The following is a 15,536-nucleotide window of genomic DNA, read 5'->3' on the forward strand; positions in this document are numbered from 1 at the left end:
ATGGCTCCTAAAAATAAATCTTTACCATTTTATTTTAACTACAAAGATTTTTAGGTTACATCCAGTTATTTATTACTTTTTACAGTGAACACATATGCTGTCAGTGGGGAGATATTAAGCAATACAACATTTATTACAGACATTTAATAGCTCTTTTATTTCTTTATACCATTTCCTGTTTATTGATTTTTCCCCTACCAACAAAAGCCATCCATGCATAGTGAGAAGAGAAATAAAGGTGGTGAGGGTTGTCTACTGTCTAACCTGCTGCCTGTGGAGACTCATTATATATGTCACTGTAGGAATACAGGATATAGCAAGTACACAGTTGGAATTTACCAAATGATAGGGACCTAGGTGATCTCACTTAATATGAAGAGGATATGAAGTGTTCTTTTCTTCTAAATGTAAGTCAGGGGGTCATGTCGCTTCTATTCCATGGAAGTTTAAGAATGGACTGAATTATTTAATGGTCATTTTTTGATGCAGGTCTATGGTCCTGGCAGTGTTCCTGCAATAGGAAAACCCACTAATATTTAGGAGAGACTATAATATGGGAGGTCAATTCCCTATCCCTCAAAAAGACTGTACTTACCCAATTAGAATTGATATCGGTTTTAAAAAATATTGAGAGAAAAAAGATAAAATAAAATGGGATAAAAGTCATTTGTATTTTCACATCTCCTATGTGGAGTGTCCTTAATGCTTTTTCCCTTTCTCAGCCTACACATCAATGGTGGGCATTTTATGAAATAAGAAGGAGGGGAAAAAAGAATGAGAGTATGTTTTGGGAATAAATTGACCACAAGTTTATCTTTTATACTTGGTATGACCAAATCTCAAAAGAAACTGTGGTGCATTTAGACAGGGGTCCTTAACACCAAATGCTGAAGGCTGGAGAGCTTGGCCCTTTTCTCTTGAAACACTGCTTGAATGAATTCCAAAGCATTTTACTGAAAAATCTCTTTTCTTAGATCTTTTGGCATTTCTACACTGATCTGCTTTAACAACATAATAGAATAACTAGGTCCCCCATCCCCCCAAAGCAAATTCAAACTGAAAGGAGTTTCTTTTTAACTGCAAAGCTGACAGGGTCAGCACTGAATAGGCTCTGTGATGTGATTTGAAGACCTAGCTGCCCCAAATATCTTCCCTACAAGCTAGCCATTAGACTTGCTCCCTCAGGGCAAAGTATTGTGTTTCCAGAAGCTGCTTTTAAACTATAAATAGGTGGAGCAACCCATTAACTCATTGGTTCCTATTAACACATTGCAACCCATTAACACCCTAGCAGAATTTAACTTTTTTTTTTTCAGATTAACCAGGGCAATCAAAAGTATAGCAGTCCCTTTTATTTCTAATCACATTCTGTACCTTTCCTATTCTTAATGGCCAGTTAGTATAGGTCCTGAACTTTTGGTCACTTAAGCTGATTAGAAAGTTTTGCAATCCTACAAGTAATTCTGGGAATCTAGGTCTTGTTTCTAAGTCTGTTACCCAAACTTCAAATTAAATCAATAAGAATAGATTAAACTATTGAGCTGCATTTTAAAATAGCCACTGTTTCAATTCAGTTGATGTTAATTATTAGTATCAAATCAACACGGTTTTATGGCACATTGAGTCAGGAAATATAAGAGATATTTCAAAATAAATCACCTTTAAATTTTCTTTAATGAAGGCTCTGGACTGCTATAGAGATATGTACTGATTATTACAGCTTAAGTGTAAGGGAGCAAGTAGTTATTTAAATATATATATATATATATATAAACACACATACATATATGTGTGTGCATATATGTATATATACATATGCATGCACATACATATGTGCATATATGCATACATACATACATATGCATTTTGTTACATTTGAGAGGTGCTAGTCTGATAAAAGCTCTCTACCATAGGGGAAAAAAAGACAAAAATTGGCACTTCCATCATTTCAAGACTATATATTTACTATCTGAGAGCAATTTTGTTTTATTTTTATTGAAGGAAGTCAAGAAGGAAAAAAAAAACTGTAATGATCCTATTAATAATAGCAAATCTTTATAAAAGTGCCTTTGAGGCTTAGAAAGCTCTTTACAGACATTATCTCATTTGGTGGTTAAAATAACCATGTAACAGAGCTACTACTGATATTATTATCCCCATTTTGCAGATGAGGAAACTGAAGTTTAGTGAGATGATTGGCTAGTCACACAGCTAGTATCACAGTAAAGTTAGGTCTCCCTGACTCTGAAGGTAAACAATTTTTAACTACATCTTGCTCACTCACTAAAATGTCGTTTTAATTTATCAAAACACACATACACACACATCTTATTCTTGAACACCTGCAACTAAAGACTAATCATCACACTAGATAGATTCCTCTTTCAAGGAGCTTACAATGTAACTGAAAAGGACATATGCAAACAACTGTGATATGAAGGAGAACATAATACATTTAAAGGAGACATCTAGAAAAAGTTCTATGACAATTATGAAGAAAAAAAATCACTTTTAGCAGAAGGAAGGTGAATGAGGTATGAGGTAAAGGCTTGACCTAAGCTAAGCCTTGAAGATGAAATGGGGGGTATGAGTCTCTCCCTCTCTCTCTCTCTCTCTCTCTCTCTCTCTCTCTCTCTCTCTCCTCTCTCTCTCCATATATATATATATATATATATATATATATATATATATATATAGTATGCATATATGTATATGTATATATGTATATATGTATATATATGTTGTGGTGTGAGAAAGACTAGATTCAAGAACAAATGATGGATAAGCATGGGGGAGGCAGGGAGGACAAGAGTCAGAAGATATAATGTGAATGGGAGAAACGTGCCCTAAGGCTGTAATTGTGGAGATCATCAAACTCCAGCACAACTTCCTATTAATCTGATTAGCTTATTTTAAGACTAGGGGTAGTATGATGGTCTCTCAGGTCGACATGGTTCTCTGCTATCTTGCTTTAGGGACTTCATATTAAATGAAAAGTTAGGAGTATAATCACCATCATTCCAAGATCCAGTTAGGAAACAATTTCTAACATTTAGGAAGAGGTTTGGCTCTCTGCCTTAAATTATATTTGCACTTATTTCTAGCTAAACTCTGGTTTCTATGTGGTTGAGGCAAAATGTAGGTTACTGGAAACATTTGGGTAAGTAAGCAGTAGAGTATATTGTATGTTTGTAACAGATAGTAGAAGGGGAAGTTGGGGAAGATGCAGACCTTTTTTCAGAACTTCTAGAGGTCCTTGAAAAAGTGGGTCCTTGAAAAGTGGGTTTATGGCCTTCCTTTAACTCTTCCTTCTTTGCTGTAGTTAAGTTTTACTTTCCTTCTGCTTTTTGCCCTTTGCCCCCATGTTGTGGATTCTTTTCCACTCAGTTCTTGTCATTCACCACTACATCCTCTCCTCTGCTAGACCCTTAAAATCTCATTCAGTTTCTGAAGTAACTCCTTTTTGTACAAGTTCCTCATTTTGAAACCAAGTCCCTAATCCACTGGAACAGACTAGAAGTGTTCTGATCTAGGAAAAGCAATTAATTTTAAGTAGAATTGGTGGGGATGGGGAGAGTTGAATCAATGCAGCCCTCTTCCTCTGTCATTATAAATACCAGGTAAGAATTTTAGGCTTTATTTGTTAGCTAATGGATATCAATTAAAAGTTTTGAATAGAGGAATGTCATCAGAGAAGGACATTGGGCTGATGATGGCTTTAGCAGCAGTGAGAATCAGATGAAAGTTTGAGAGATGAGACATCAAGAGCAGTTACATGGCAATACCAATATTTCACGCATAGAATGACAAGCTCTTGATCTGGGATTATTGTAGTGAAAGAAGAAAGAAGGAAATGGCTCTGAGAACTATTGGAGAAGTAGAATTGTTAGGATTTACCAACTGATTGGATCTAGTACATGGGGTAGAGGGAAGAACCAAAGATGCCTAACTAGTAATCATAAGCCTAGATTACTAAAGGTAGTGTGGATAGAAATTCTTTGGCCTATGAATCAGCTTTAAAGGTCCTAGGTGGAAAGAAAGTCAAAGAAGCAAAGAATCCTTGATCAGAAAAGGAAATATGACAGTCTAGAGTTTAGGTGTAATTGATAGAGAATTATACCTAGAGTTAAGAAAAACTGAGTTTGAATATTGTCTGAAACACTTACTAGATGTGTGATCCTATGTAAGTCACTTAACCCTCACCCTCAGTTTCCATTTGTAAAATGGGGATTAGAATAGCACCCAATTCACAAGGTCATTGTGAGGATCAAATGAAATCATATGTGTAAAGGTCTTATTTAAATGTCAATTATTAGTTTCAAGTGAAGGTGAGCTCTTAAGCTATGACCATCCTAATGGATTAGCTCATACCAGAACAGGAGAAGCTACAGGACAAAATTTCATCGTGGATATTGAAGTATCTAAGGATGATAGTAGGGGAAGAATGAAAAGCTTGTCATGTAGAAATGTGTGCCAGGTGGAGTTTAAATCTCACAAATTTACATTAGATCCAATCTGTTTAGTTTTATCTTTCCTTCTTAGAAACATTCTGCTTCTTGGGAGTGAACCTTTTTAGAGGGGAAAAAATGAATCTTGGGTGAGAGGAAGCATAGTATATTGGATAAACAGTCAGACTTGAAATCAGGAAGGTCTGAGTGAAGTCTCACTTCTTAAAACAGCAGTGTGAACCTAGAAAAGTCACTTAATCTCTCAGTGATACAGGCAACTATTTGTAATTTCTGAAGATCCTTATCCCAACTCCCATTCTCACAGACAAATATTGGGTCCTAGAGCAAGACTCCATCTCTCCCTCAAGTTATGGAAGTGGCCCCGAAGAGTTAGGAGGAGTAAGTCAACAAAACATCTAAGAGCATACTAGGTATCAAGTGTGACTTTATTAATTGAATCCATCTTCTTGTCTTTCCATTTCTAAAACTTGAAGTGACAGAGAAGGCACAGACCTACATTGTGTTTCTTCATTGGGAATTTCCTAAGCTAGTGAAATCACTAGTCTAGTCCCTATCTTTATGATGAGGTTGGTGGTTTGTGGCAGAAGTGTAATATATCTCTGAAGGTGCTCTGGTTTAAAAGTTCATTATATTTATAGGGAGGATACATGAATATATATATATATATATAATTTCATATATAGTCACATATATTCATATATGTATATATATAATATAATTTAACATGAAATTTCTTAAATGTTCCTTAGTATATAATACATTCTGCATCCAAATGAATATATGATATGTCTATTTCATATTTACCAGGGCATTTTAAAATCACCTTACTCTACTGTTTTATGATCTTGATATATTTGCAAGGACTGGGAGCAGTTTATGATTCCCAAGAGCTCAAGTTCAAGGTGTGGCCTAGAAATTGTATAGAAATGTATACAAAAAGGAGAAGCCAAGTCTTAGAGGTAGCATCCAAGGGAAGACCATCAGGACTAACTGCTGCCAATTGTGCTAATAAAACCGTATTCTAAAAATTTCCTCTTCCAATTGTCTCCTGAACCTTTCTTTCACAGAGAAACACCTTAACTGCTTAAAGATAAATGGATGCTCAGCTGGGAATAGCCCCTTTGTTCATAAAGAAATGTAATAAGAGTCCTAAAACTAAGTTTTCCTTTCTGGAGAGGGCTCTTTTCCTCTCCCTGAAAACAGATGTTGGATAAGTGGTCTGCACACCAAGACTCTAAAGCAGGATGATTTATGGGACAAAACACTGTGTTTTTCAGGAGTGAGTTGTTTGAGTGAAAGCATAGGTTGACATTTTGTGCATTGCTGTAAGCAAGAATCAAGGCTAAAACTTTTCACTGCAGAGGGACTTGTTTTCTGTTAGATTTCCTCCATTCAAATAAATAGATAGAAGAGAATTAGTTTGAACCACTTTTCTTGTAGCAACACACACACACACACACATCATTCATGCATCTGGATAGGTCATAAGTCTTAAAATCCAAAGTCTTGAACGCAATATCCCGTACTCCATGGAAACATGGAAAGAAGTTGGAGAAAGTTTCAGTTAAGTACAAATTGATTTCATTTGGAATTAGCTGGTTTTACTAGGCCTATAAAACACTTACAAGCTGACATATTCTTTGAATGATATTGCTTTTGTTGTTATCCTAATGATTATTGATCACCAAAAACTGAGGTATTTTTGGTGATGGGTGAAAGTCTTATTCAAAAAAAATCTATATTAACTAGACAACATAATTTACATTCACATATTACTTCTTGAAATTCCAAAGAAATCATAGCCAATTCCTATGCAGGAAAAAGTAGAGATTTCTTGCAAGAATGCTTCAGAATGTGTTGCTTGCTACATAGATGTGGAAAAATATTCACAAATTTCTGGCCGTTTCCAAAACCCCAAGATTCTGTGAACTGTCAGCATCCACAGACTAATTAATCAGGAATGGTAAATTGCCAGTGTAGAATATACTTGAAGAGGAATTCTGGCCTCATATATTCTTAAAATATGACAGAAGTCTTACATGACTGAATCTACTAGTACAGGGGCAGGACAGTTCTGATTATATTCATTGTGATGCCCCAAATGTTAATCAATTGTCTAATGGTTTGGACCATGGCATAGACAAGATATTTATAAAGCTTCTAGTTGGCATAGAAATGAGAGGAACAGACATCTACTAACTTAGATAACAGAGTCAGGATCCAAAAAGCTTTCAAGAAGCTAACCTGGGGTTTAGTGGACTGCAAACACAATGTGAATCAGCAGTGTGACAAAGCAGCCAGGCTGATACAATTTTAGGCTGATCAATAGAAGGCAATGTGGCATAGTAGATAAAGAACTGGCCTTGAACCTAAGAAAACTTGGATTCAATAACTGCCTCTCATAGACCCATACTTGCTATATGCCTCTGGGAAAAGTCATTAGACCTCTTAGTGCCTGAGACTATAAGTTGGAAAGTTTGTGCTGATTTGCCCTGTAGGCCCATTCCCTATTCCTATCCCAAAGAGAAATATAATGTCTATAGAAATTGAGGTTACTCTGCCCTAGTCAGACCATAGTTGGAATCTTGTAGCCAGGTCTGAGTACCATATTTTAGGAGAGACAGTGTCAAACTGGACTGTATACAGAAAACTATTTGGAAGGTTGAGAGGACTGGAAATTTTGTCCTAAGAGCCACTAGAGAATTAATGAAAGGAGCTAGGGATGAGGAGTCTCAGGGTCTCTGTCTCTCCCCCACCCCCTCCCTCTCCCTCTTTCCTTCCTTCCCTCTCTCTCTCTCTCTCTCAATCTCTCTCCTTCTCTCTCTCTCAATCTCTCTCTCCCTCCCTCCCTCCCTCCCTCTCTCTCTCTCTCTCTCTCTCTCTCTCTCTCTCTCTCTCTCTCTCTCTCTCTCTCTCATATTCAAAGCCTTTCCAGTTAGTGGAATATGATAGAATTTGTGCTTCCAGCTTGCCCTGCCCATGGGACTGTTCCATTATCATTTCAAACTCAACATATCAAAACTCCAAATCTATTGTATTGCCTACAAAGAAGACATCTGATCCTTCTACTTCATTTTTTAGACCATTCAATGGTACCACAAATATACCTAGATCAGAGGATATTAAACTTTTTGCATATCAGACTCCTTTGAAAACCCAGATGTTGGTGCTTCTCTCTCTGGTAACTGTTGGTGTACTGCATGGACAGACAGCTAGAAGCCTGCCTATTGATTCGTGTTTATTTGCTCTATTTATATAATGTATGCTTGTAATTTCTGTTTGTATTCTCTCTGAGGTTCAGTGTGCTGGCTTTTCCCCCTGAACTAAGTGAATGATATATGTATGTTTAATTAAAGTAAGTCTATTAGCCCCTTAAAGTTCTTTTCCTTAGAAAAGCAGATCAAAGGACCTGTGCTAGGAGTTCTTCTGTGTGCTTTTGTTGTTGGTCTTTCACCATCACAACAGCTGCTAGGAACACCATTGTTACAATATGTGAAGTCACACAAAGTATATTTCATTTCAGCCAGGTTGCAAAAGCAAACACAAATAAAATAAAAACAACAAAAATAAAGATAATTTTAAAAGTATATTTCAATCTGCATTGAGAATTCAATCAGTTTTCTCTCCAGAGGTGGATAATTAGTTTTTGTGAGATAGTTTCCCCCATTCTTCCTTTCTCTCCCATTGCATATCTCTCTTGCTCCTTCATTTTTTTATATCATCCCAACATAATTGACTCACAACCCATGCCTATTCATCATTTCATATTGCACGATGGTATACCATTACATTCATATACCACAGCTTGTTCAGCCATTCCCCAATTGATGGCAATCCCTTCATTTCCAATATGTTGCTACCATGAAATGGGCTGCTATAAATATGCTTGCACATGTAGGTCCTTTTCCCTTTTTTATGATCTCTTTGGGATACATACCTCGGCGTGTTATTGCTGGATTAAATGGTATGCACAGTTTGATTGCTCTTTGGGCATAGTTCCAAATTGCTTTCCAGAAGGGTTGGATCAGTTCACAACTCTACCAACAGTGCATTAATGTCCCAATTTTCCCACATCCTAACATTTATCATTTTCCCTTTTTGTCATATCAGCCAGTCTGATAGGGGTGAGTTGGTAATTCAGAGCTGTTTTAATCGCACTTCTCTAATCAAAAGTGATTTAGAGCACTTCTTCATATGCCTATATATAGCTTTGCTGTCTTCATCTGAAAACTAACTATTCATATCCTTTGACCATTTAGCAATTGGGGAATGGCTTGTATTTTTATAAATTTGACTCATTTCTCTATATATTTGAGAAATGAGGCCTTAATCAGAGACTCTTGCTGTAAAGACTGTTTCCTAGCTTTCTGCTTTCCTTCTCATCTTGATTGTACTGGTTTTGTTTGTACAACAGCTTTTTATTTTAATATAATCAAAATTATCTATTTTATATTTCATAATGCTCTCTATCTCTTACCATTTCTCATGGATAGGATGAGCCAATATAATAAAAACGACAATTTTGCCTAAACTAATTTACTTATTCTGTGCCATACCAATCAAACTACCAAATAACATTTTATAGAGCTAGGAAAAATAATAACAAAATTATTCTGGAAGAACAAAAGGTCAAGAATATCAAGGGAATTAATTTAAAAAAATGCAAAGTAAGGTGACCTTCCTTTCTCCCTGCCTGCCTTCCTTCTTCATTTTCTTCCTTACTTTCTACATTCCTTCCTTCCTCTTTTCCTCTCTCCCTTCCTGCCTCCCTCTCTTCCTTATTTTCTTCTTTGCTTACTTACTTGCTTCCTTCTTTCCTTTTTATTGAACTCTTTCTTCATCACCACTTACTTGCTGGAAATTTTAGACTGGCTGTCAACATTCGAATCATAGCTGACAAACTTTCCCCTCCTCTAAACTTTACCACTTCTGTTAAAGATATAATCATCATTCCAGTTCCTTGGATTCAGGAATTCAGAGTCATCTTTGACTTCTCCCTAACTCTATACATCTAGTCAATTGCCAAGTCTTGTCAATTGTATCTGCACAATCATTCTCACATCTACCTCCTTCTTCACATAAAAGACTAATAACCCAGTTCAAGCTTTTTATCACCTCTTGCCTGAAGTACTGTAATAGTCTCTTAAATGGTCTCTCCTTATACCTTCTAAACACCTTTCTTTGAAGTAATCCTTCAATAGCCACATGTATTGGTATTCCTTTTCAATATGTTATTAAGAATCAATGTGTTTAGTGTTGCCTCATTTAAAAAATATGACAATCCTCTAATGAGATTATACTGTAGAATATGTAGATTATATAAATATATACGTACACACACACATATATACGTATATGTAGATATAGATATATAGATACAGATATGTAAAATATATAGACTAAACTGTAGAATAATTATAGGTACTTTACCAAAATGCATCCACTGTCTATATACAATAAATTGAATTAAGATGCAATATAGATATGTTAAGTTAGGCCTAGAGGAGATAGTGTCAGGTTATAAAGAAACTTCCTGAAGTCAGGTCTTTTAATAAATATAACTGTTCAAAGATGGTTGATCTCTCCTTATGCCATTTCACCTTATTTATTATCAAGCATGAATAATTCAGCCTAAGTATTATTTATTAAAAAGTAAAAACAACAGTAAAACAGTCCACATTGCTATCATTCCTTGGGACAATTTTAACCTCATTACAAATTTCATGCTAAATATTAATTATATTTGTGAAAGAATTCTAGATGACTAGTGATAAAATTGCATTGGATATCAGATCTTTTGTTGTTGTTGGGTTTTTTTCAGTCTGTATTATAAAAAGATGCTTAACTAATGGATTAAATGTAAAAAGAAACCACAATAGTTTATGTGTATTGCTAGAGTAAACTTTGATTATGAATCCCTTTAACATGGATCATATATGTAATTCACAAACTTTCTACATTATTTTCTCCTCCTTGAAGAAAAATAAAAGAAAAAATAGAAAAATAGTATTACACACTTGAAAGCCAATAGACATAATCCTTATCCATTTTTTACTTACAAAATTTATTTTCAAGACTCACAACATCATCCATAAACTATTTGTCTAATCATACACAGGCCATTTCTCTTTAATTGCGAGTTGGGCAGCTTTTAATTCACTTGATAACTCAGCTACATAAAGTGAAAAACTCAAACAAATGATTATTCTTTACTCAAAGTGAGTTCTGAGACTTTGTATTGCAGAGAGAAAATGAAACAGCATGAGTAAAGAAAGTTAATATTACATCTTCATAAAAGAAAATCAAAATGTCCATCATTCTCTTCAGAAATTTATTCAGTATTTTTCTATGTAACAGTTATACTTGAATAAGTCAGATTTTGAAGGTTCAAATGTAAACTATGCGACTAGTTGTCATTTCATTACTTAGTAGATTATAATATTGAAAAGTCCAAAGATGTATAGTAAATATAGAACTTAACAGAGAACATTGCCATACATTATGATAACTTTAGGGCAGAAGTTCCCCTTCACATTAAATTATTTTAATAGCTAAGGCAGCCATTTTATACTCAAACACCAAGTATGTGCAGAAGAAGGTTTTTGTTTTAAATGACTTGTTTTTTCTCACTCTTAGAGTTAAGAAATTTCAGTTCAACCTACGGAGACTTATTGAACCCTATACAGGCAAGGCAGCATTTGGAAGTTTTATAGAATGTATTCTTGGAAATCTACATATCTCTGGAAACAGCACATAAAGAATAGTTCCTGAAGAAGGTGGCACATTCCATGTATTAGTCTGTAAAATGCTAAAGTGAAAGATGATTATATTTTGGACAGCGAAGAAAAGGACAAGGAAGTTCTGAGGGCTAGAAAGATATTCTCTTATTCTTATCATCTTAAAAAGTGTAAGTGGCATTGCCCAATATAAGATAGCAGTTTTTATAAATAACAATTTACAATTTGAGAAGTGCTTTAATATCACAAGGATCTAAAATTTTGTTGCAGTGGACATTCTCATCACTTCTCAAGGGGTTACCCTTGATAACTTTTAAGAGTTGCCCAAAATGCATCACTGTAAAGCCAATTAGTAAGTGAAAGATCTTTCCAGCCCATTGAATAGGCCTCAGGTGGGGCCAACAAAGGGAGGCCTGTTTAGAGACATGCCCACACCCTTTTACTAACTAGATGTGAGGCCCCTGGCTAGTTGGCAAACTGGTTTGCTAGTTTTCCAGAGGCATGAACCCCTCAGGGCCCTAAGGGAAGTTGCTAAGACCAGAGCCAATGGTATGTGCACTGAGTTCTAGTCAATTAGATGATGGCTAGGACTGTATAAAAAGAGATCCCACAACTGGGAGCAGCAGGATTGGGAGCAGGGGAGCTGGGAGCAGGGGAGCAGAGAGCAGCAGGATTCAGAAGCAGACATCAAGAAAACACTGAAGCAGCGGACACAAAGGGAGAGCCAGCATCGAGAGAGACTGTAGAGAGTGCTGAACAAGAGGGAGTTACAGAGATCAAGGAACTCAGAGTCAGCAGAGCTACAGGAGAGAGTGCTGAGCAGAGAGTTAGGACTCATGAGTGACTTTTTACATGAAGGCCCTAGCAGTGGGGGGAGGTTATAGTATGGCTTGGCTCCTTGCTATAATACTTTGTTATAATTTACTTGTTACTACATTGAGGTGGGCTTACCAGTTTTGGAATGTAATTGCTACTATATGGAATTGGAACTATCGGTCCTGGGATTGGATTTTATCATATCTATATAAATGTTATACTTCTTCTGCCTTCTATCTAGAGAATTTCCTATGCTTTGTGATTCTGAACCATTCAGGCATGTCCATAGTCCTTTTTGAGGTCATGAGTCGTGCCTTATTGCTATAATCACCCTCTGTTCATACTGCTAATGAGTCTCTCAACAAACATACAATCTCTTACTTATCCCAAACTCAATGCTTTTCCAGTTTGGCAGAACTTTCCATACTGTTTCCCATATTGCCATTACCTCCAAGAACCCGTATTCATTTCCTTAACAGGATCAGATGTTAGCATAGGACATTAATGGAGGAAGATGAAAAACCAAGAAAGAAATCAAGAATATTTTTAATGGAAGAATCAAAGAAAAACAATTAAGAAGTAGATGAAATCTGTTGATGATCTTTTCTCTTTTTTTTCAAGAAGGGCTATCTTTGGGGTTATAAACTAAGGAAATCCAAAATAATGAGTTCTAGCTATAACTCTGAACTTGGAAAAGCTGTTAAATCATTTTGAGTCTGTCTTTATTTATCTAGAAAATGAGAGGGCTGGGTTAACCTAGATTATTTATGAGAACATATCTATTTTAATACTCCACAAAAGCTTCTTGAGAATGTTTACTCTAGAGTTCACCTTTGGGGTATAAACTCATGTATTCCAATGCTTCTTTTCAAAGGAAATGACCTCAACTGAGCAATCCATATTACCTACCAATATTACAAAGAGTTCCATTAAAGCAAATGAATAAAATCTAATTCTTTGGAAAGTACAATTTTGAGAAGAAAAAGTATAATCTTCATTGCAAGGGAAATGAGTGTGGGAAACAAGATACTGTGAAACATACACTTCTCAGGCAAAATATCTAAACATTAGCTCATTTAAATATATACATTTATGTATTTTTAATTGTATACTTCTGAAGACCTTCTAAAACAAGTTGTATACACACACATACACACACATACACACATCAACACACAGATATGTTATTTCCTTGAGGGTGATACACATTTGATATCCATATAGCTCCTATACTCTATCCCTATGTAAGTCTATCATAGGGATGCAACTCAAAACACTTTAGTAATTGAGAGATGGCAGGTGATTGGGTATCTTTCATTAAATTCACTACATACACCTATATAGATACATACAAAACTGATACACAATAGTCACATGGTGAATTTTGAAGAGAGGTCAACTGTGGACGATAGTTACTGAACATTAAGACTCTCCTATTTATTCTTTCTCTCTTTCTCTTCTTCATTGCTCCCCACCCATTCTAGGTTTTGGTTGGCCATTGGTTCTTTCTGCATCTTGACAGTCAAAGTCCTGATGAAATATTGGTTGGGAAGAGAAGACCTGAGTTCAAATCCAGCCTTAGGCACTTACTAGCTGTGTGATCCTGGGCAAATCTCTTAACCTCTATTTGTCTCAGTTTCCTCATTTGTAAAACAGGGATGATAACAGCATATGTCTCTCAGGGTTGTTGTGAGAGTAAAAAGAAATAATAATAATTGTAAAATACTTATCATAGTTCTTGGCATGTAGTAAGCACCATATAAGTGTTAGCCATTGTTATTGTTATTATTAATTATTATTATTATCACCTAAAACAGGGTCAGCGAAATACAGACTAAATCCAGTCTGCTACCTGTTTTCATATGGCCTGCAAGCAAGCTAAGAATGATTTTCTATGGATCATATAAAAATAGGTCAGAGACTAGATTTAGCCTACAAGTTGTAGTTTGCTGACCCCAACCTACTATAGCTCTCAACTCTCAATGTGAGTATTCCTTTTTATGTTCCCAAGTTCTGGTTGAGGTGTAGCCTGTTTTCTCTTTGATATGCAGCAGCATCATTTGCCTCTCTATTTCAGTGCAGAAGTAGCAGACAAAGCTGCTGTTTCACTCTTACCTGTCTGTTAGGGAGGAGGCAAAACTGGTGAGTAGATTTTAAAACAATCACTATGGCCCTCTGGGGAAAATTATACTTTTGTTTGCATTGTAGATTTTGGCAAAATGATTCAGTTTCACCCTACCCCCTTTGGATTATGTGTGATTCTTTCCTTCAATCTCTTTTGCTTTTTAGTTTGGCCATGCAATACTTTTCATAATTAACTGCTGTATGGCGTTAACTGTTGTGCTCTGCCAAATTTGCTTTCAACTACTATGTGTATTGCCTAGCACTTAGTATGGTCCTGGAAGTCTGATCAAATTCTTTAAGATGTAAATTGCTTGCTTCCTTGCCTCTGCACATCACATTTGCTGCTGTATAGTTAAATGAAGTACCAGAGATTTGCATTTTTTAGACTAGTTATACCCTCAACAATTCTATCTGAATAATTCACACATGGTTTAATTAAAAAATCATAGGAGGCAGCTTTATTTCATAACTCAGCTGAATAGCGATCAGCTTCTCAGCCTATCCTGAGGTGTTGGCTCAAAATCAGATGCTTTTCCTTGTGGAGATTCTTTTTTCCCTGGAAACTCATTCATAGAGTTTTACATTTGTCATCCTTCTTTAGAATGAACTAGTTTGAAAAGGGTTGGCTGGATCCTAATTTGCTCCTCGGCCCAAAGCACTAAAGCTCAGCTCCATCCATCAGGAAGTAGTAACACTAACACCAAAACCACCACCAACATCACCACCACCATTTGTTAAGTAGAGTTGTATGCAATGTCTTGGGAGGTGGGTAGAGAGTGGCACAAAATTTAAATAAGATGCCCTCTAGAGCTTCAAGTCTAGTAGGATAATATGAAGCAGCCTAGATGGTTAATTATAACAGTACTGCATGATAAATTAGAGACTACATTAGAGAATTACAATTCAATTCAAAAGCAAACATTTAGTAATCACTTATGTGCAAGGCACTATGTTCAGGGATAAGTGATACAGACTGAAAACAAAACAATATCTGCCCTTACGGACCTTGTATTACATTTATACAGGGTGTCCCAAATGAGAGTGCAGTTTTAATCTTTAATAGCTTAAAATTGCACTGACATTTGGGGCACCCTGTGTAGTGCTTTAGCATAGAGACTGATTAAACCTATGCTTTTTTTAATATAGGAAATTTCAAGATTAGGATACTCCCTCTACCAATGCACATTGGCACCTTCTCTGAGACTTACAGTCTTACAAAGTTGCCTAGAGCTTTGAAAAGCTAAGTGATTCTCCAAAGATCACCAGGATGTGTCAGAGTAGGGTCTTGAATTCAGGTCTTGGCTCTAAGACAAGTTCTTTATCCATCATATTACCTTTCATATGGTTCTTTACAATTTATAAAGTGGTAACTGCCCATTTTTAAAGTTGG

General features: G+C 35.9%; 1 protein-coding gene across 1 annotated transcript in view; it reads right to left on the reverse strand.

Annotated features, from left to right (window-relative positions):
* CNTN5 (contactin 5) overlaps positions 1 to 15,536 on the reverse strand; it is a 578,245-nt gene that overhangs the window by 498,117 nt on the left and 64,592 nt on the right. The window lies entirely within an intron of this gene.

Source organism: Trichosurus vulpecula, chromosome 2 (genome assembly GCF_011100635.1).
Source record: "Trichosurus vulpecula isolate mTriVul1 chromosome 2, mTriVul1.pri, whole genome shotgun sequence".
Classification (NCBI taxonomy): Eukaryota; Metazoa; Chordata; class Mammalia; order Diprotodontia; family Phalangeridae; genus Trichosurus; species Trichosurus vulpecula.